This window comes from Lissotriton vulgaris, chromosome 9, assembly GCF_964263255.1.
Source record: "Lissotriton vulgaris chromosome 9, aLisVul1.2, whole genome shotgun sequence".
NCBI classification, from domain to species: Eukaryota; Metazoa; Chordata; class Amphibia; order Caudata; family Salamandridae; genus Lissotriton; species Lissotriton vulgaris.
In genome coordinates, this window is record NC_141697.1 from 360,843,302 (window position 1) to 360,865,095 (window position 21,794).

Sequence of the window (21,794 nt, forward strand, 5' to 3'; positions counted from 1 at the left end):
ACACTGAGGAGGACGGCAGCCAAAACGTGTGTTTGCACAATTTTCATTAACTCCTTGGACGCTCATGACGAGCTCAGCTCGTCATGGTGTACACCTCCATACACTCATGACGAGCTGAGCTCGTCATGAACAATGGGAATCAAGAAAAGTCAGCATCCTGGAGGATTACCTTTAGCATTCATTCAATGCAGTCCTTCTAAAATGGAAAACAGAAGGACACATCAGCAGTGATGAGTATAGTTTCCTCAAAACAGAAGAACCTGAGGGCCGTGGCTAAGATGGCGACCTAGGCGGACGCTACCCTCGGAGGCTCCCCCGTGTTGGCTCACTCTCATCGGTTCTATCCTGAGCAAATCCCCCATCGGAGCCCAGGGTGACGGGAGGCCAAGCTGAAACACTGCGCCTGCCTCCGAGTGCAATTCCAAGCCTTCTGGGCCACAGGGAAAGCCTGTTCGGACCGGCGGCCGCAAAATGGCACCCTGAGAGTTGAGGCGCTACGGCGGACAAGTCCGGGCTGACAGGGAGAGCCCCGAACTTCGTCAGCCCAGCGGATCATCGGAGGGCACATCATCGGACTCAGTGCGCGGCCTCCGGCTGCAGTCCGAGCCGGACGGGATCTCTGGAGGCCCCCTGACACCCCCCCACGAGCAGCAGGAGGCGGAGTGAAGGCCGCGCTACGGAGGCGAGAAAATCGAGGCCCGCTGCTGAGCTGCCTTGTCCAGCGCGGGCGGGGGTCGTTCCCCCGCTCGCCTGGCATAACCTCAAGTGCCAATTCTCTGGGAGTAGCGGTGTGTCCTGGCCTGTGAGGAGCGTGGAGGAGGACTGTGCAACATCTCCATAAAGAGAGTGTGCAGAGCAGAACGGGGCCGTGGGGCCTGGGCGCCCGTGCTTCTGGGTAGACCCCGGTGCCGATGAGACTGCGAAGGCCTCAGAGAAGGGCGAAGACCCATGACCTATAGCTGCTTTAACCTCGCCGACATACAAAGGCCTCCGCCCTTTCAGGTGCTGCACCGGTGTTCAATCTGCAGGCCAAGGCACTAGCTGAATCCAGGCTCTCCCCCCACACAAAGGCCTAAACCACACGCACTGAGACTTTTGGGGACACTGCAGGCAGGAGGGTGAAGCATCTGGAGGGAGGCACCACGCATCACAGAGCTGATGGCCAGCACCAAAGACTTGCCAGGACAGGGTGTCTCTTTAATGAGGCTGCACCTTCACAGCAACACCGCACAGCTCAGGGCCTGCTAGGAGGACATGAAATAAGGGGACTCCTTCCTATCTTCCCCCACCGACGTGGGGACCCCAACACTGAGGAAGCACATCCACCAGCTCGCGGACTGCGGCTCTTGCCCGGCACCCTAAACGGACGCTGTCCTGACACAGGGGCTGACCCAGGAGGACCCCATCACCCAAGAGAGGATTAATTCGAGGATACGGCGACGAGACATGGCCAGTGCAGGGAACACAGGCGGGCGCACGCTTACTGACATGCTCCTCAAGGGTTCCCCAAGGGAGAAAAGGGATCCACCTCTCCAGCACCGTCAAAGCAACTCACAGATCAGGGAGACGGAGAGGTGCCCATCACCAAGTCATTCCTCGAATCCTTATTCAACTCCCTGCGGGAGGACTTCCAATCATTAAAGGAAGAAGTGGCCAGGGAGTTTAGCAAGATATGCCGCGAGGTGGATTGCCTGGGGGAAAAGATGGCGCAGTCGAAGACTCGGATCAGACCAGGAACGAAGAAGTCGAACAACTTCAGCAAGAACTTCTCCGCCTCGGAGATCAACAGGTTGACCTGCAAGCACACGCAGAGGTTCTTAAGAATAGGTCCTGCTGCAACAACATTCGGGTCCGGGGCGTACCACCCACAGTGAAGGGACAAAGGTCACCAGCTACCTGCAGGAAATGTTTTGTGAGATCTTGGGGGAATCAGCGGACTTTGACATTTGAATCAACAGGGCGCACAGAGTAGGACTGGCACAGCGCGCGCCTGCCCCCCCCCCCCCGCCGGACATACTGGCCTTCCTCCCAGATTCCCCATTGAAAGAAAGGATTTTGCAGAAGGTGCATCAGAAACAGCAGCACAAATACCAAGGGCACCCAGTGGCTTTATTTCAGGACCTTTCTGCCATCACACTTCAAAAAAGGAAGGCATTTAAAGTCGTCACGACATTCCTGCCGGACAAGGGGATCCCCTACTCTTGGGGTCACCCCTTTCGTCTGATCTTCAAGTGGAACAGAACCCTGCATCAACTGAGATCCCTCCGGGACACCTGCTCCCTGCTGGGTATTGAGCAAAGGAAGGTTCTGCCTCGCTGGGTCCTTCACAGCAGCCATCGAAGAGCGGGTGGCGAGGAGTCAGCCGCAGACGCCCACCCAAAGCGGAATGAAACCAGATCCAGTCACCATAGCCCAGGAACAAGCCCTGGCCATCCAAGAAGTTTCAAAGGACACAACTTCTGCAGACTAACTTCCTAAAGCGATGGGGTTCTGTTAGACCTGACATCATTGGCTTGAGTCTCTCCTCCATTTTTTCTGTTTGCCTCTACTGTGTTACGATGTTTTTGCTGGTATATGCTTTGGGCGCCGTGTCACTGCTGATCAGTGCAATAGCGCAAGTGCTCCCTATGTTAAAATGATGTATCTATTGTATCCATGTTTGGCTTATTTGGTTTACTGTCAGTCCCTAGTCTAGTGCACCAGGAGTGCCGGGGCTTGTAAATACGAATACCGCTCGTGGGCTTGCAGCACGTGTTGTGCCACCCACAGGAGCGGCCTTGTAAAAGAATGTCTACGGGTCGGTCATTGCGAGACCCACGGGCAGTCCTGCACTGTCACGTCGGCTGCGCAGGTATACCTACCTGCCAGCCCCTCCAACCTTCCCTTAACTTCATGTTAGTCACCCCTATGGTAGGCCCATGGGCAGGGTGCATTGTAAGTGTAAGGTAGGACAAGCCTGACCAAGTTGGCATGTCCTGATAGTGAAGTGCCGCCATCTTAGGGCTTCACTATTGCGAGGTAGCCTGCTCTCTGTTGGATAGAATGGGCCGCCGGGATTATTAACGCTATAATCCTAGCTGGCTCGGGGAGCATGGTGCAATGTCGAGTTTGGTATCCCTGAACTCGGGGTTTAATTACGCATCCGTTGGTGTGGATGGTTTTTGGACTCTGGGTTCGAAAGTAGTACTTTTAGAAAGTATCTATTTTCTTGTCTAACCATATCTGGTCTCTGCTGGTCTTGCGTGTGTGTGACAGGAGCTGGGTGGCTCCAAGAGGTCTGGATGAGTCAGTGTGGGATGAGTGGGACATTACGTTGAGAGTAGGGGGAGAGTAGTTGTTGATAGCCTGCCTTGCCTGATACAATGCTGGCTCCACCTCCTGCCGAGCGACGGATGGCTCTGTACCTGCCATGGACGATCCTGGCCCCACCTCCTGCCAGGAGGGCGATAGCTCTGCTCCTGCCAGTGTCAATGCTGGCTCAACCTCCTGCGGGGCGTCTGAGGACCCGGCCCGGCGCAATGAATAGGCCAGGTGCTACTGCCTAGCTCCACCCACCACAGACCCAGGGTGTTGGGAAATCCCCGGCGTAGACAAAGGGATCAAAGACGAAAAGGGGTATAAGAGAAGGACCCCTGAACTAGGAAATCAGATCACTTCTGACAAGGAACCCTGTAACCAAGGACAAGAAGCCTGCTGATCTAAAGGACTGCTTACCCCTTCTGCCAGTGTGCTGTTGTTGGGGGAATCCTGCAGTGCTTCTTTATTTTTGCCAAGGAACCAGGAGAGAGGAACTGTGTGTGTACTCTCACGCTTGCTAAGAAAATCTCCAAGGACTGGAAGAGTGCCAGTCTCCTGCCGAAGTCACAGGGCCAAAAGACTTCACCTGCTAAAAAGTGCTATCCGCTGGAAGTTTGAATCCAGCACCTCTGAAAAGAACAGCATCACGACGACCGGACGCTGGGCCCAACCGACGCCAGCAGCAACGCCAGTGAGTAGGAGTACGGCTCTAACTCCAGAGGACCTCGTGTCTGCCCCGCTGCTGATCGCATCAACCGTGTGCCCTTCGACGCCGTGAGCGCTGCTCACTCTGTGCAACTGCATCATCGACAACGCCTGCTGTGGCCTGATCGACACCGAAGACGCGACGCCGGAGTGCTCGACGCCGCTGATCATCGTGTGCTTCATTTTCCTAAGGTACTGTGTTGTTGGGGGTCCGTGTGACTCCAGGCCCGACGCAGCGCTCCTCGCGGTTGACGCCGAACCTGTGGATTACCTTTGCCCCAGCGTTGTGTAGCTCCTGTGTGAGCTACCCTGTTGCTAAGAACTGTGTTCCCAAGAAGAAGAATTGCTTGATACTAAAGACTTTTGTGCTAAAGAAGAAACTACCTTTGAACTATCCTTTTCCCTTCCTAAACGTATTTATTCCGATTGTGTACAGTTTTGCCGTTATTTTGGTCTTGTGCTAAGCCTTATATAAAAATACTTATTTTTATAATACCACGGTGTCGTGTCCATTTGTAGTGTATTCACTGTATTACTGTATGTGGTCATAATTGCTTAACACACAGCCTCTGAGATAAGCCTGTTCTGCTCTGCCAAGCTACCAAGGGGGTGAGCAGGGGTTATCGAAGGGTGTGATCCCCTTGCCCTAACTAGAAAAGGAGTGTCCCTATTTGTCAGAAGTGTATACCTCTGCCAACTAGAGACAGCCGGTTCTAACATTGGTGGCAGCGGTGGGATTTGGACCTTGCATTTATGACTCATGTACAGTGATTAGTGTGCGCTACGTAGTGAAAGCAGACCATAACGCAGTCACAATCTGATTCGGAAGGATCCTATTTTTGTTCTCCGCTTTCCTGAAACTTGATTTTTTGAAACACTGCCAGTTTAACCATGAGTGACAACGGAGTCACTGCCCCTGCTATCGTTGTTGTGGAGGAGTTCGAGAGGAGTAAGCTAAAGAAATACAAGAAAGATGAGCTGAAACACTTTTGCGACCAGTTTGGAGTTCCTACCACCGGCCTCTCGAGAAAAGATGATTTTTATAAAGCATTGCAGGCCTGGTGGGAGTCCAGAAATCCCTCTGATGTGGTGGTGGTACCCACAGAGGAAGGGGATGAGGAGGTGCCAGTGAATGGACCTGTGCCCTCTCCCGGAAGCAGTGTTTCCTCCAAAGGTCTTTCCCCTGAAGAAAGAGAAGAAAGGGCGAAAGAGCGAGCTTACAACATGGAGATGGCAAGGCTAAAGATAAATGGGCAGTTGGAGTTAGAAAATGCAAGAGGTAGAAGGGAAGCTGATTTAGAGATCAAAAAGTTGGAGTTTGAGCGAGAGAAGTTAGCTTTGGAGCGTGAAGCCAGGTTGAGGGAACTGGATATCCAAGCTAAAAAGTTAGAGTTGAATCCCTCTGGTGGCAGCATTCCATCCGAGCCTGCAGAAAGTAAGTTTTACTTCCCGAAAGATGTGATCAAAGATTACAATAAGAATGAAGATATTGGTCAATGGTTTAAAGCATATGAGTTAGCATTGTTAGCCCACCAGGTCCCTGAGAAGAATTGGGGAGCGGGGTTGTGGGGTCGCTTTGTGAATGAGGGAAGAGATACCCTGTTAGACATGCCTGTTGCGGATAGGATGTCGTATGCTCATATGAAGGATGCTTTAATGTTGCGGTATGGTTTAACCCCTGAGCAGTACAGACAAGCTTTTAGAGAATGTAAGAAGTTGCCTGGTACGACGTGGGTTGAATATGTGTCTTATTTTTGCAGAGCCATGGATGGTTGGGTAAAGGGCAGCAAAGTGGAAAGTTATGAAGCTCTCTATGATTTGTTTGCGTGGGAGCACTTGTCTAATAACTGTTTTCCAGAGCTGCGCCAGCACCTGATTGATAGCAAGATATCTAACCCTAGAAAACTTGCTGAGGAGGCGGACCGCTGGGTCAGTACCAGGGTCCACAAGGGTCCAGTGGGAGACTCAGCCAAAGGTGGGCAGGGTCCCCAGCAGAAGAGTGGGGGGGACAAGGGAAAACAGAAGGAGTCTCAGAAAGGGCCCCAAAGTAATCCCCAAGGGAACCAAGGGAAGGGTTCCCAGCCTCCCCCTGAGAAGAAGTCAGGGGCCCCGACGGGTAAACCTGTTCATAGGGGCCCCCTAACCTGCTACGGTTGTGGGCAGGTGGGACACCGGTTTTATGACCCCCAGTGTCCCAAGAAGGATTCGAATGCACCGCCGCGTGCACCCCCTCGTCAGTTGGCAAGTGTAGCCTTGGGAGGGGAGGAGATGGTTGTCCATGGTGGGAGGGGTCCCGCAGAAATGTCCCTGGTCTCGCTAGGAGACATGCAAATGGTCCCTCCACCCCCTCTGCCTAGTAACACTAGTAAATATAGGCAGTGGGTGACCATTAATGGCCATAGAGTGGAAGCTCTCAGAGACACCGGAGCGAGTGTGACAGCTGTCAAGTGTCACTTGGTGTCCAGAGAGCAGGTGGTTCCCCACGCATTCTACCCTGTGATAGCTGCCGATAACTCCCAGAAAGAGTGTGAGGTGGCTCAGGTTTCGTTTGAATGGGGGGGAGTTTCAGGTACTCTTCAGGTTGCTGTGAGGCCCGCCATGCCTGTCGACTGTCTCCTGGGCAATGATTTGGAAGACTCCCCTTGGGCTAAGGTGGAGCGAGCGGCGCATTTGAAAATGTTGGGTGTGCCAGAGTGGGTGTGTGCAACCACTCGATCCATGACAGCGAGTAAGGGTGTCAATGGGGTCCCGGAGCCTGAAAGTACGGCCCAGGAACCCAGCTGTGAAGAGAAGAGGCAGGAGGCGCGGGAAACCGGCCCCCGTTGTTCCCGTGGTCCAGAAGGAGGTAGACCCTGAGGGGGATGCCCTGGAGCCCACAGGGGAACAAATTGCCGAACTGGGAGATCTGCCCGAGCTGACCCACTGGCAGCAGGATGGTGGTCCCTCCAGGGAGGAATTCTGTGCGGAACAGAAAGAGTGCCCTTCTCTTGTGGGCATGAGGCAGCAGGCCTCAGCCCAATCCTCAGGTGATCAGTCAGGGTCACATTTTGTGTACTGGGAGAACGACCTCCTGTATAGCGAGCCTAAGGCTGCTGAGCCTGGGTCAGCCCGTGTGCTGGTGGTACCCCAGCGCTTCAGAGCCTTCCTACTGGGTTTGGCTCATGACGTACCGTTAGCTGGACATCTGGGGCAGGACAAGACCTATGACAGGCTTGTCACCCATTTTTATTGGCCTCAGATGCGTAGGGATGTAGACATCCATTGCAAGACTTGTCGCACTTGCCAGGCAAGTGGGAAAAGCGGAAGGAAGCAGAAGGCTCCCCTCCAACCTTTTCCGGTGGTCAGCACCCCCTTTGACCGGGTGGGTATTGACATTGTTGGGCCCCTGGACCCCAAGACAGCCCTGGGCAACAGGTTCATCCTGGTCTTGGTGGACCATGCCACAAGGTACCCGGAAGCCATCCCTCTCAGGACAGTGACGGCCCCCGTGGTGGGACGGGCACTGATGGGCGTTTTCTCCCGGATGGGGTTCCCCAGAGAGGTGGTGTCCAACCGAGGCACCAACTTCATTTCGAACTATATGAAGTCTCTGTGGAAGGAGTGTGGGGTAACCTACAAGTTCACCACTCCTTACCACCCTCAAGGAAATGGGCTGGTTGAGAGATTCAACCGGACCCTGAAAGGCATGATTATGGGTCTTGAAGAACCAATGAGGCGGAAATGGGACGTCCTCTTGCCATGCCTGTTGTTTGCTTACCGTGAGGTGCCGCAGAAGGCTCTAGGGTTCAGTCCCTTTGAGCTCTTATACGGTCACCCGGTAAGAGGACCTCTGAGTCTGGTCAAGGAAGGCTGGGAGCAAACTCCCAGGAAACCTCCCCAGGATGTATACAGCTACATGCTGGCCTTTCGGAACCAGACTCGGCGCTTCAGAGAACTTGCTCAGGCAAATCTGGAGGCCAGCCAGGAGGAGATGAAGCGATGGTACGACCGGAATGCCACTCTGGTAGAGCTTCAGCCTGGTCAGGAAGTGTGGGTCATGTCCCCTGTGGAACCTTGTGCGCTCAAGGACAGGTGGACTGGACCGTTTAAGGTTGTGGAGAAGAAGAGCGATGTCACCTACTTGGTGGACTTGAAATCTCCCAGGAACCCCTTGCGGGTCCTGCATGTCAACCGTTTGAAGCCCCACTTAGAAAGGTCCGAAGTGGGCATGCTCTTGGCGACAGATGATGGAACGGAGGAGGAGAGTGAGCCTCTTCCTGACCTCCTGTATGCTAAGGAGCAAGACGGGTCAGTGGATGGTGTGGTCCTCTCTGACACACTGACCCTTGAGCAGAAACAGGATTGTCGCCACCTGTTGGGACAATTCCCGGATCTGTTTTCCTTGGTTCCGGGTGTCACGCATTGGTGTGTCCATGACGTTGACACCGGAGACAGTCCTCCTGTGAAGCACAAGGCTTACAGGGTGACTGACAAGGTCAGAGCGTACATTAAGGAGGAGGTCTCCAAAATGTTCGCGTTAGGGGTGATTGAGTCCTCTAGTAGTCCTTGGGCCAGCCCAGTGGTCTTGGTCCCGAAGGCTGCAGCGCCTGGTGCTTCACCAGAACTCCGGTTCTGCGTGGATTACCGAGGACTCAATTCGGTCACGAAGACTGACGCGCACCCCATCCCCAGAGCTGATGAGCTCATCGATCGGTTGGGGGCTGCCCGGAACCTTAGTACGTTTGACTTAACGTCTGGGTACTGGCAGATCGCCTTGACTGATGGGGCAAAAGAGAGGTCAGCATTCGCCACCCCAGATGGGCTATACCAGTTCCGGGTGATGCCCTTTGGGATGAAGAATGCCCCCGCCACCTTCCAGAGGTTGGTCAACCAGGTCTTGGCTGGACTGGAGGAATTCAGCGCCGCCTACCTGGACGACATCGCAGTGTTCAGCGCCAGATGGGAGGAACACGCGCGTCACCTCCAGGAAGTGTTGTTGGCTCTGCGCGGAGCAGGCCTCACAATCAAGGCCAGTAAGTGCCAGATTGGGCAGGGTTCTGTGGTGTACTTGGGGCACCAAGTAGGGAGCGGCAAGGTGGCCCCCCTGCAACCCAAGATTGATACCATCCTGGCTTGGGCACCGCCCAAAACCCAAACACAGGTGAGAGCCTTTTTAGGACTCACGGGTTACTACAGGAGGTTTGTCAAGGATTACGGTAACATTGTGCACCCCTTGACTTCGCTGACTTCCAGGAAGCAGCCACGAAACGTGATCTGGACTGATGCCTGTCAAACGGCCTTTGACACCCTGAAAACTGCAATGTGCACAGCACCTATACTCCAGGCGCCCGACTTTTCGAAAGAATTCATTGTTCAGACGGACGCTTCAGAGCATGGCGTGGGGGATGTTCTAGCTCAGGTGAATGAAGAGGGCCGAGACTTGCCTGTAGCCTTCATCAGTAGGAGGTTACTTCCCAGGGAAACGAGGTGGAGTGCGATAGAGAGAGAAGCATTTGCTGTGGTCTGGGTGCTGAAGAAGCTAAGACCCTACCTGTTTGGGACTCACTTCCGGGTTCAGACAGACCACAGGCCCCTCAGATGGTTGATGCAAATGAGGGGTGAGAATCCAAAACTGTTGAGGTGGTCCATTGCTCTACAGGGGATGGACTTTACGGTGGAACACCGCCCTGGTACAGATCACGCCAATGCTGATGGTCTGTCCAGATTTTTCCGCCTTAGTGATGAGGACTCCCTAGGTTAAGGGTAGTTCTCCCCACATTTCAGCTGGAGGGGACACGTGTTAGACCTGACATCATTGGCTTGAGTCTCTCCTCCATTTTTTCTGTTTGCCTCTACTGTGTTACGATGTTTTTGCTGGTATATGCTTTGGGCGCCGTGTCACTGCTGATCAGTGCCATAGCGCAAGTGCTCCCTATGTTAAAATGATGTATCTATTGTATCCATGTTTGGCTTATTTGGTTTACTGTCAGTCCCTAGGCTAGTGCACCAGGAGTGCCGGGGCTTGTAAATACGAATACCGCTCGTGGGCTTGCAGCACGTGTTGTGCCACCCACAGGAGCAGCCTTGTAAAAGAATGTCTACGGGTCGGTCATTGCGAGACCCACGGGCAGTCCTGCACTGTCACGTCGGCTGCGCAGGTATACCTACCTGCCAGCCCCTCCAACCTTCCCTTAACTTCATGTTAGTCACCCCTATGGTAGGCCCATGGGCAGGGTGCATTGTAAGTGTAAGGTAGGACAAGCCTGACCAAGTTGGCATGTCCTGATAGTGAAGTGCCGCCATCTTAGGGCTTCACTATTGCGAGGTAGCCTGCTCTCCGTTGGATAGAATGGGCCGCCGGGATTATTAACGCTATAATCCTAGCTGGCTCGGGGAGCATGGTGCAATGTCGAGTTTGGTATCCCTGAACTCGGGGTTTAATTACGCATCCGTTGGTGTGGATGGTTTTTGGACTCTGGGTTCGAAAGTAGTACTTTTAGAAAGTATCTATTTTCTTGTCTAACCATATCTGGTCTCTGCTGGTCTTGCGTGTGTGTGACAGGAGCTGGGTGGCTCCAAGAGGTCTGGATGAGTCAGTGTGGGATGAGTGGGACATTACGTTGAGAGTAGGGGGAGAGTAGTTGTTGAAAGCCTGCCTTGCCTGATACAATGCTGGCTCCACCTCCTGCCGAGCGACGGATGGCTCTGTACCTGCCATGGACGATCCTGGCCCCACCTCCTGCCAGGAGGGCGATAGCTCTGCTCCTGCCAGTGTCAATGCTGGCTCCACCTCCTGCGGGGCGTCTGAGGACCCGGCCCGGCGCAATGAATAGGCCAGGTGCTACTGCCTAGCTCCACCCACCACAGACCCAGGGTGTTGGGAAATCCCCGGCGTAGACAAAGGGATCAAAGACGAAAAGGGGTATAAGAGAAGGACCCCTGAACTAGGAAATCAGATCACTTCTGACAAGGAACCCTGTAACCAAGGACAAGAAGCCTGCTGATCTAAAGGACTGCTTACCCCTTCTGCCAGTGTGCTGTTGTTGGGGGAATCCTGCAGTGCTTCTTTATTTTTGCCAAGGAACCAGGAGAGAGGAACTGTGTGTGTACTCTCACGCTTGCTAAGAAAATCTCCAAGGACTGGAAGAGTGCCAGTCTCCTGCCGAAGTCACAGGGCCAAAAGACTTCACCTGCTAAAAAGTGCTATCCGCTGGAAGTTTGAATCCAGCACCTCTGAAAAGAACAGCATCACGACGACCGGACGCTGGGCCCAACCGACGCCAGCAGCAACGCCAGTGAGTAGGAGTACGGCTCTAACTCCAGAGGACCTCGTGTCTGCCCCGCTGCTGATCGCATCAACCGTGTGCCCTTCGACGCCGTGAGCGCTGCTCACTCTGTGCAACTGCATCATCGACAACGCCTGCTGTGGCCTGATCGACACCGAAGACGCGACGCCGGAGTGCTCGACGCCGCTGATCATCGTGTGCTTCATTTTCCTAAGGTACTGTGTTGTTGGGGGTCCGTGTGACTCCAGGCCCGACGCAGCGCTCCTCGCGGTCGACGCCGAACCTGTGGATTACCTTTGCCCCAGCGTTGTGTAGCTCCCGTGTGAGCTACCCTGTTGCTAAGAACTGTGTTCCCAAGAAGAAGAATTGCTTGATACTAAAGACTTTTGTGCTAAAGAAGAAACTACCTTTGAACTATCCTTTTTCCTTCCTAAACGTATTTATTCCGATTGTGTACAGTTTTGCCGTTATTTTGGTCTTGTGCTAAGCCTTATATAAAAATACTTATTTTTATAATACCACGGTGTCGTGTCCATTTGTAGTGTATTCACTGTATTACTGTATGTGGTCATAATTGCTTAACACACAGCCTCTGAGATAAGCCTGTTCTGCTCTGCCAAGCTACCAAGGGGGTGAGCAGGGGTTATCGAAGGGTGTGATCCCCTTGCCCTAACTAGAAAAGGAGTGTCCCTATTTGTCAGAAGTTTATACCTCTGCCAACTAGAGACAGCCGGTTCTAACAGGTTCCCTAAGCAATACAACAATGCTAGTCCGGGGAGGGGCGGGCGGGTGGCCGGAGAGGTCGCCACTGCTACACGCTCCTTTTCAGAATCTTATCACGGGCCGGGTTTACGTTTTGCTAGGCCCGGGACTATGACACCATGCGGGGGACGTCTTGTTGGGGTCAGAGCGGGTGGTGGAAGGGGAGGGCTTGGGCACCTACTTTTTGAAGGGAGTTGGGGAACAAGTTCAAGAGGCTTGGGGGGTGTTGGGGAGGGGGAGGCGGATGGGTGGATGGTTCGGCCGGGGTGCAAGAGTTGAGTGTGTTGCAGGGCAGGGGTGGGGAGGGTGGGAACCAGTGTGCCGACAGGGCCTGAGGCCCACGTGCAGGGTACAGTGCGACAGGAGGATAGCAGACTCAACAAGAAGTACCCCCATGTAATGTGATGTCTGAAGCCACATTGAAAACCCTTACACTGAACGTCAAAGGGCTCAACAACCCAATTAAGCGGCGCGCTGTCCTGTCATATTTAGAAAACTCAGGTGCCACAATATGCTTACTTCAAGAAACCCACTTACTCACTAAGGATTGGCACAGGATGAGATCCCATGCGTTCCCTCAACAATTCTTCTCCTCAACACCTGACAAAAAGGCGGGGGTTGCGATTCTGGTTGCCAAACACTTTCATGGCCAGGTAGGAGACAAGGTTGGGGAGATCAAAGGTAGACTTCTGGCCCTTAGTATCACGGTGGGTGGCATGACCATGATGGTGGGATCCCTCTATGCCCCGAACGCGGGTCAGGAACCCTTTATCAAGAATGCCCTGTCGGAGCCCTTACGCTCACCCGACTCCTTCCTACTTATGGGGGGGACCTCGACTTGGTGATGGATAAGGAAAAGGACAGATCAGGTCACCGCTTTGGCAGCGCAGGAGCCATTTGGGTGACAGGGAAAGAATGGCTAACACAGAGAGGTCTAAGGGACCTGTGACGTGTTAAGCACCCCAATCCCTCACACTACACTTTTTATTCTCACGTGCATCATACGTACGCTAGATTAGACCACTTCATATTCTCCTCTACATTAAAGACCCAGGTAGTGGATGTGGATATCATCCCAGCTGCCATTTCCGATCATGAGGCCATGGAATTAACATTCAGAGTCCCACACACCAAGAGACCACCCGGTGTGTGGAGGTTGAGGGAAACCCTCCTGCAACGTAAGGAGAAGATAGTTCACCAACTCCTTAAACTCATCACTGATTATCTCGAGCTCAATGATGGGCCGGACATACCTGTGGCGAATGTGTGGGGGGCATTAAAAGCTGTGGTGAGGGGCGAACTAATAGCCATTTCGGCGGTGGAGGTCAAAGACCGCAAAGCCAAACGGGCATCCCTAACGGCCAAAGTGGGTGAATTGGAACAGGTGTACAACCACACAGGAGCTCCAAGAATTTGGAAACAGGTGAAAATTGCCAGAACGCAACTGGCAAGTCTGGATACGGATCAGGACGAATACGCCGCTCTCAGACTACGGCACACATACTACGTAGGGGGGAACAAAACGGGACGCCTCCTAGCGAGCGCGCTCCGGCCAAAGTCCTGCGCTCATGAATTTTAACCTTACACAACAAAGAAGGGGAGGAGATTCACGATGAGGCACAAGTAGCGGGTGCATTCAGGGACTATGATGCATCTCTCTACAAAGCTGATCCCACGCCAGGAGACTGTGCCAAAACTTACCTGCGCGGCGCAGCCATTACTGCACTGAACTCAGAGAGCGCAGGGTCCTTAGATGCCCCTATCAGAATCGAGGAGGTGGTCAGCGCCATCTCCTGCCTCAAGCCCCTGAAATCGCCTGGCCTGACGGTTTCTCCTCCAGCTTCTACAAGATTTTCTGACCCAATACTCGCTCCGATTCTCACTAAACTCTTCAACTCATTCCAGGGCCCGGCTCCATTCCACCCGACATGTTGGAGGCGGACATCATAGTGCTGCTTAAGCCAGGCAAGGATCCCTCCCAGTGCTCCACCTACCGACAGATTTCCCACTTAATCTCGACCTCAGATTTTTCACGGGAATACTAGCCTCAAGGTTCGGCCCTTGTCTCCCGGGGATTATAGAACCAGACCAGTCGGGCTTTATCCCCGGCAGACAATGCAGTGACAACACCAAGCGTATCCTACACTTAATTGACAAAGCCAACTTCCAACAATCAGATTCCATTCTCCTGGCCATTGACGCTGAGAAAGCCTTCGATGACGTCGACTGGGGCTTTCTCGAGAGGGTTTTGAAATACTTTGGGGTTGGTGAACGCCTTAGAGCGTGGGTGGCCAGCTGCTACCATAATCCACAGGCGCGGATCTGTATCAACGGACTGAGCTGACGCCCCTTTGAAATCTAACGGGGCACCAGGCAGGGGTGCCCACTTTCACCCCTCCTGTTCGCGCTCTATATCGAGCCGCTAGCACAAACATCCTCATTGGGGACTCTAAGAGATGGTCTGGGTATTTGATGTGGTCTATTTATATCAATTCCTCATGGGCTACTTTGTTCACCTTTGGCACGAATATGATGGATTAAAATCTGCTGAGTAGATTGTTGCTCATTAGGGTTTTTCCGCCCTCTGGTTTTCACACTACTGCTGACCCTTATGTAGTCCTGGTTTCTATCCGTGTTCAATTTTATCTTATTAGCAAGATTCAGGTGTCTTTGCGGAGTGGACAGTTAGGGCTTTAAAGTTGGAAAATACCGGTTTCGTATAGTTTTCTCAAATGGTCCACTCCCGATCCACATTCCTTCGTACTTCCTGTGATCTCCGTGAGAAGGGCACTAGTCCACTCCGCAAAGACGCCTGAATCTTGCTAATCACCCAGACCATCTCTTAGAGTCCCCAATGAGGATGTTCAATACTGAGAAGAACCCCACAACAATTATGAGATAAAGGAGTTCTCAAACTACAAGGCAACCAACCAGTGCCGCCTAACAAGAGAGAGACATATAAAGAAATAGTCTTGAAAAAGATGGCACAAATTTGAACCCTAAGCCATCGAAACGCGTCGACGCCACATAAACTGCTCAATTGGGTAACCGTGCCAAACCTGCAGGCCGCAAGATTTGAAAGCGCCCAGGATTGGTGCTTTGAGATTGCAATACTTGATGAGCTAAATTTCAATGACAAATGATACTGTCCCAACCTTCTGTCTCTCCCCTGTATTGTGTTTTCTATTGATGAATTCAAGGGCATTGTTTAGTATATTTGTATAGGGAGTATTTTATGTTGACAAACCTTGTGTGAAGTAGAAGTGTACTTTTTATATATGTTTTTACTGTGTGATTTTTCTATGTTTTTAACAAGAACAATACATTTGAAATAAGTTTTTTATATATATGTTTCTGTTATATTTTGTTTAGTGTAAATGTCCAATATCAGAATGTGGGCTTGATTAGTGAAGAAACTTATCAAGGGAAACCTTTACTTTAATGTTATGCTTTTAACCTGATCTTTAATGGTGAGACTGAATAGGGCATAATCAATTTGTGATTTATGTTTGTATTTGTAGTTATGGTAAGAGTCTCCCATGGCATTACCAGCCCTTTGTCTCCATAGATCTATTAGGCCAAGATTCGACATACATCTAAGCAGTGTGTCCCTCATATTACTATGGGCAACAGCTCTAGAAGTAGGAGATTTGTCTAGTTTTGGATCTAGGACAAGGTTGAAATCTCCAACCCATATTATGGGATCAGAACAGGTAATCAGATGATTCTGCAGGATGTTTAAGTAAGAAGGGTCGTCCTGGTTAGGTCCATAGTAGCTGATAATGGTAACATCCTTCGAGTGTAATTGAGCATTGACTATCAACCATCTGCTGCTCGCATCTGTTTTCCAACTCGTGATCTGGGCCCTTGCTGCTTTTTTAAAAATGATGGCAGTGCCACGAATACTAGGATTATGGTCCGTAGTTATAAATTTATCAACCCATTTAAGCTTGTTAAGTGTATCTGTAATCTCCTGTTTATTCAAATGTGTTTCCTGGATCGCAATGATCTGCGCAGGTGAATCTCGTAGATATTGTAAGATTCTATTTCTCCTAGCCCTAACACGCAGACCATTTACGTTCCAGGATAGGAATTTAGTATCTGACATTGATATTTAACAGAATTTTCCAACCCTCACTTCTGATACTTTTTTTGCAAGAATGCCTGTTATTCACTATATCTTTTTCTATTTTAGCTAAACAGCCGCGTTGAAACACTGTTGGATCCATATTCTTCATGTTTTTAGGTTATGAGGACTTTTATATTTTGCCTTTCCCTTCCCACCCCTCCCTCCCCTGGAACCCCCCCCCCAACTTTCTCTGGCATGATGTATTGCCAGCTTGTCGTCTCTGACGAGTTCCTGCTCCATGCCCTAATATCTATCTTATTGGTCATTATGCTTAAGATATAAGCAGTGGTGGTTCATAAAGCCTTTTTTTAAGTCCCTTATCTAGTAGTTATTTTATAACATATTGTTACTATTGAAGATACTCAGGTGGCCAAGGATAGATTTAGGCAATAGTATGGGAATTGAGAGTAGGCTCCATTGCGGCCTAGTACCTCAGACTTTTGTGAATAAGTATGCTGGGGGTTTAAAATCTATAGTGAGATTCCCAAGTTGATAAACATTTGTTTATTTATCACCCACTACTATTTAGTTTTCCTATGTTTTGATAGCGAAGTTGTGTATCCTCACCCAAGTGTTCATAGTTTTGTGTTTATCCTCCTTACTTTACTTTACTTTTTTTTATTTTTTTCCCCTTTTCTTTCCCTTTACACCCCTTTCTTTTCTCTTTTCCCTTTTTGCCTTTCCTTTTTCTAACCTCTATTATTTATATTCCCACATTATCTCCCCCTTTTTTTTTTTTTTTACCATTATCTTTCCCTTTTTTTTTTCCCTTTATAATTTTTGTTCTTTTGGTTCTTTTTCTTGTTCTTTTTATTTTCTCACCTTTATTTTTTTTTCTTATTTTCCTTCCCTCCCTTTCCCCTTTTTTTTTTCCTTTTCTTCCTTGACTCATTTTACAGATTGCTCTTTTATTTTTTATCATTTTTATTTTTTACAGAAATTTTCACACGTTATCCGGAGGGTTTGCGTGTTCACTGAGGGTGACAAGTAACTCGTCAGCTTCAAAGGGAGACTTGACATTGTACATTTTGTTATTGTACATTACCCTTAGAAAGGCAGGAAAACTCATTTGAACGGTAGCTCCTAGGCTTCTGAACTTTTCCATCCGTTGACCTAGTTCCCACTGCCTATCCAGTGTGGTTTTGGATAGGTCCGATCTCACTTCAAAAGAGAAATCTAAGGCTTTCAAAGTCTTGGCTTTCAAGGCTGAGGTCAAAATCTTCTCTTTCAGAGAATATGTCAAGAAATTCACCAGGATCTTTCTTGGTTTATCTCTACCCGGTTTAAGGCGGAACGGATCCCGGTGTACCCTCTGAATATCTGTTTCTATCTCGAGCAAGGGTTCGCCCAGATTTAGAGAGTCTTTTAATATGGTTGCGACAAAGTTCTTTAGGTCTCCTCCTTCTTTCCCCTCCGGTATTTTTAGGAGTCTCAGATTATTTCTTCTAGAGAAATTTTCGAGGGACTCAACCCTCTCTTTGACTGTATTACCTTCCCTTCGTAATGTCTGAATCTTCCCCTCGGCAGACTCCAGTTTTGCCTTGAGTTCTTCAACACAAGTCTCTAGGTCTCCGGTTCTTAGTGAGAGACCATCTACCTTAGTCTCTAGATTTTCGCACATTGTGCGGATCTCTGATTGAGTGAGTCTGGACTCCTCAAAACATCTCTTTGACTCCTCAAATCCATTTCTAATCTCCTCCCTCATACTGAGAAGTATGGCTTGGATGGTATCATCGCTGCCATTATCTTCGCAACCCCCACTGCATTGATCCAAGTCTTTTGTCTTACTTTCCGCTCCTGCGGTGAGGGCTTGCTGGTCCGGAGGAGAAGATGCATCAGCGACTCGGTCTACTGGGTCCCCCATCCCTATACCTCTAGCTAACTCTCCTACCCCTTCTACTTTCCCTTCCTTATCTCCCAGATTACCGAGTATAGCTGTAGGAGGTGTAGAATTAGTTGTAGGTCCAGTCTCTTCGACTGATGTAAGTACAGTTTGTGTACAAGGAGATTTTTGGGCCTCTTGATTTATGTTTAAGACCTGGGGGAGGACCTTAAAATAAGACTTCAGTGAGGGTGTAATTCGGGAGATTTTTCTAGCTTTTGTTTTGGAACCCCCTTTACCCAGACTAGCCTTATGCGGCAGCTCCTTCGGAGCGGTATACCGCAACTGATGTTCCTTACCCCTTTTCGATATCCTTAAGACAGGGGGTTGAAATGTATCAGTTGCAGCCTCGTGCTCAAATTCGGCCTCTGACTCTGTGAGGGGCTGCTCCCCTGGGCCTCTTTCGGCTCCTTGCGCTTGGCCTGTATCACTAGGACCTGTAGGGGCAACTAATTCTTTATCTTTATTGCTGCCTTTTCCTTTCCCCTTAGCCTTCCGCTTCCCCAGGGTTCTAGCGGTAGTTGTATATGAGGTCTCACTCGATACCTGGCTAGAGGTTTGTGATTGTGCGTTAAATCTAAAGACTTTAGGTGTGGGGTCTAAATTTTGCAAGGAGTGACAGCCACATATGCCGTGTATGTCAATGGGGTCCTGGCTATCAATAGGCTGTACCTCACCTCTCAAAACAGGCGACGCCCTCCCCCTCTTTTGGTCCCCCTTACGGCACCAAATAGTTGTTGCCACTTTTTTTGCAGATATGCTGTATACCGCTGCCCTTCTGCTTCTTCTGAGCTCCACGGCGCGTTGCCCAAACGGTAGGGTGCGGGGAGAAAAATCTGCCCCCAGCACATTGGCAGCTCTATCCACCTTTATTTTGATGCAACACTGGTACCGTTCTATAGCTCTGTAGCTTCCAAAAAAAAACGTCTAGCTTTCAGTCTCTTCCTAGGCACAGCACAGGACAGCCCAGCGTTTGAGTCTAGCTTTCAGTCTCTTCCTAGGCACAGCACAGGACAGCCCAGCGTTTGAGTCAGCACATTTGCAGCTCCGTGTATACAAGCCAGCCTGACCCAAGCCTGAGCTCCACTCGTCTCACCCGCCAGGCAGGGTCTCAATGTCTGCAAAATACTAGTGACGCTGATCGCCACTCCGCTCTGCGAGCCTCGAGAGGACCTCGAGAGAACTCCGTGTATACAAGCCAGCCTGACCCGAGCCTGAGCCCTGCTCCACTCGTCTCACCCGTCAGGCAGGATCCCAATGTCAGCAAAATACCAGTGATGCTGAGCGCCACTCCGCTCTGCAAGCCTCGAGAGAGCTCGGTGTCCCAAAGTTCCACTACTTGGTAGACGCCGCTTCTCAGAGCGGCTCAGCTGACCGCGGCACGCCGCGGGCTCTCTCCCCCTCCTGCGCCTGAGCCTGCTCACCTTTTCGACACACGCTGACTCTCAGAACGGCACCGCGGCTCAGCTGACCGCAGCACGCCGCGGGCTCCCGGAGCTCCGCCTGCCTTCTCGCTCTCACTCCCCCTCAGCTTACGGAGCCTGCTCTAAGCCGCCGATGTGAGCTCGAAATTTCTTCGTGATTTTGGCTTCAGCTTGCTTGCCGTCTCACCGCTCTCACGATCCAAGAAGACCAATACAGCTACTTCACATGCCGGGGCATATCGTCAGGAGCTTCGTCAGGGACGAGCGCACTGCCCTAGCTAGCGGCCGCCATGTTTTCCCCACAACCCAAGAACCTTAAGTTTCTTGTAGCAAAGGTTTTCTTTAGAGAAATATAACCTTGAATTTTTTTATGTGTGTTTCTCTGCAGTGTATTCAAAGTAAGGTGAACAAGAAATAGAAGTTTTTGAAGGCTGTTTAGAGCATTGGTACTCAAAGTACAGCCCGGGGGCACATGCAGCCCTCTTGACCTTTAATTGCAGCCCCAAGGTGAACAGCAGCACTGGGCTGCTGTTCATTTGATAGAGCATACATTTTCAGAAAGCTGCGAAACAAAAGTGCATATTTTATTTACATGTTAACTAAAGTAACGGTAAAGAAGTAAAGAAGGTGTCCTAGACAGCTTATCTTTAGGAACACCTTTAGTTTTAAAGACATAAAGACATGATAAACTCTCTGAAAACTTCAAAAAAGTGTATTTTATTAACATGCATGAGCATTTTACATTTGTAGATCAGATTATATCACTGCATTGAGAGGCATTTATTAACAGTGATAGTTTTCAAACATGATCTTGGAAACATTCATGCTGCACACTTCTGAAAACAACGCTATTGGTGAACCCAGAGGCAAGTCATTGGTCTGTTATATAATTGGAACAACATTATAGTTTATTAACTTAAACACAACAGAAAGTTGTGTACAGCACACATGCTAACCTCATCTATTTTAAGGGGCTCTCATACGTGGTAATGAAGAAATAGGAGGCAAAGTGAAATTAACCAATTGCCTGGGATCACACAATTTTGTGGGGAAGCCAGGAATGATACCAGGTTTTCTGGTCTCACATTTTGCAATTCAGCCACCAGCTGAGTATCACTTTCCCTCTCATGTTTTACATTAGATGTTAATGGCTTGAATGTATTTCTTGGTGCATGAGAATAGACCGTAGGTGGCAGACAGAAGTCACATGAAGGCTTGCTTTGTTGTCCACACCATGCATCTGCTTCATGTACACCTATGCCCACCTTTCATCACGCCAGGAAGCTAGATCGTTTACCGACTGACCCGGTCCCCTGGCTGCCGGCGGATACCACTGAGTATCGCGGCTCCCGCCGCCCGATTGTGGGTGGATGTTTCATATCCGCTACGCATTTTCCTCCAGATTCACTCGGCCTCTATCCTTCGAGGCACTCCGGCATTTAGAGGCTAAATCATTTTAAGGCTTTTCATTGTAATTGTCCTGATGATGGACCCTGTGATTTACTAGGGGTCCGAAATGCCGTCGACTTTTTAAGCACTGAAACTAAAACGTGATTACTATGTGTTGTAAGGTGCTTAGTTGTGATACTCTGTACAAATTGTATTTTTGGTAGAGAAACTTGCTTTGCCTTATAAAGCCCTTCTTTGCTGTCTACATCAACCCTATGTACCCGTTCTGTAAGTGCCGGGCACAGGCTTGTGTTCCACACTGGTTGATCTGTGGAAGGTACTTTGTGTGATTTAAATACATGAATTTTGAGTAAAAACTCTGAAAGACCACTGTCCGGCTGGACATGTCTCTCTAAATATAGATTGACTCTGTCTATATTTTATTTTGTTCTCAAGTCTCTTATGCATGGGACCAATGTTGTTTGAAAAAAGCACCTTTCATCACCGACCCTCACACTGCTGGCATCGGTGCAGCCCTCGGGCATGCCACAGACAGTACATTGCGCCCCCCGGGGAAATGTTTGTGAGTACCCCTGGTTTAGAGCATGCAAGCAGAAAGGAATGCCAAAGTTCCAACATAAACAAGAGACACTGGTTAGAAGTGACAAGCCCACAAGGGCTAATTGAGTCCAATCTTCAGTTTATTTATATTCATTTATTTTTGCACGATCATATGGTATATAGACATATTCATTGGCCCATAAGTGCTTGACTGAATGTTGTCCAATGTTAGACAACTATGCATTGCGCATGGCTCATTTATTAATGTCATTATTTTGTTTCTACAGATATGATCCCAACCTTTACAGATTATCATGTTTGTTTTAGGAGAAGTAATTTGAGATACATAACATGATACACATTTACGCATGATTATGATC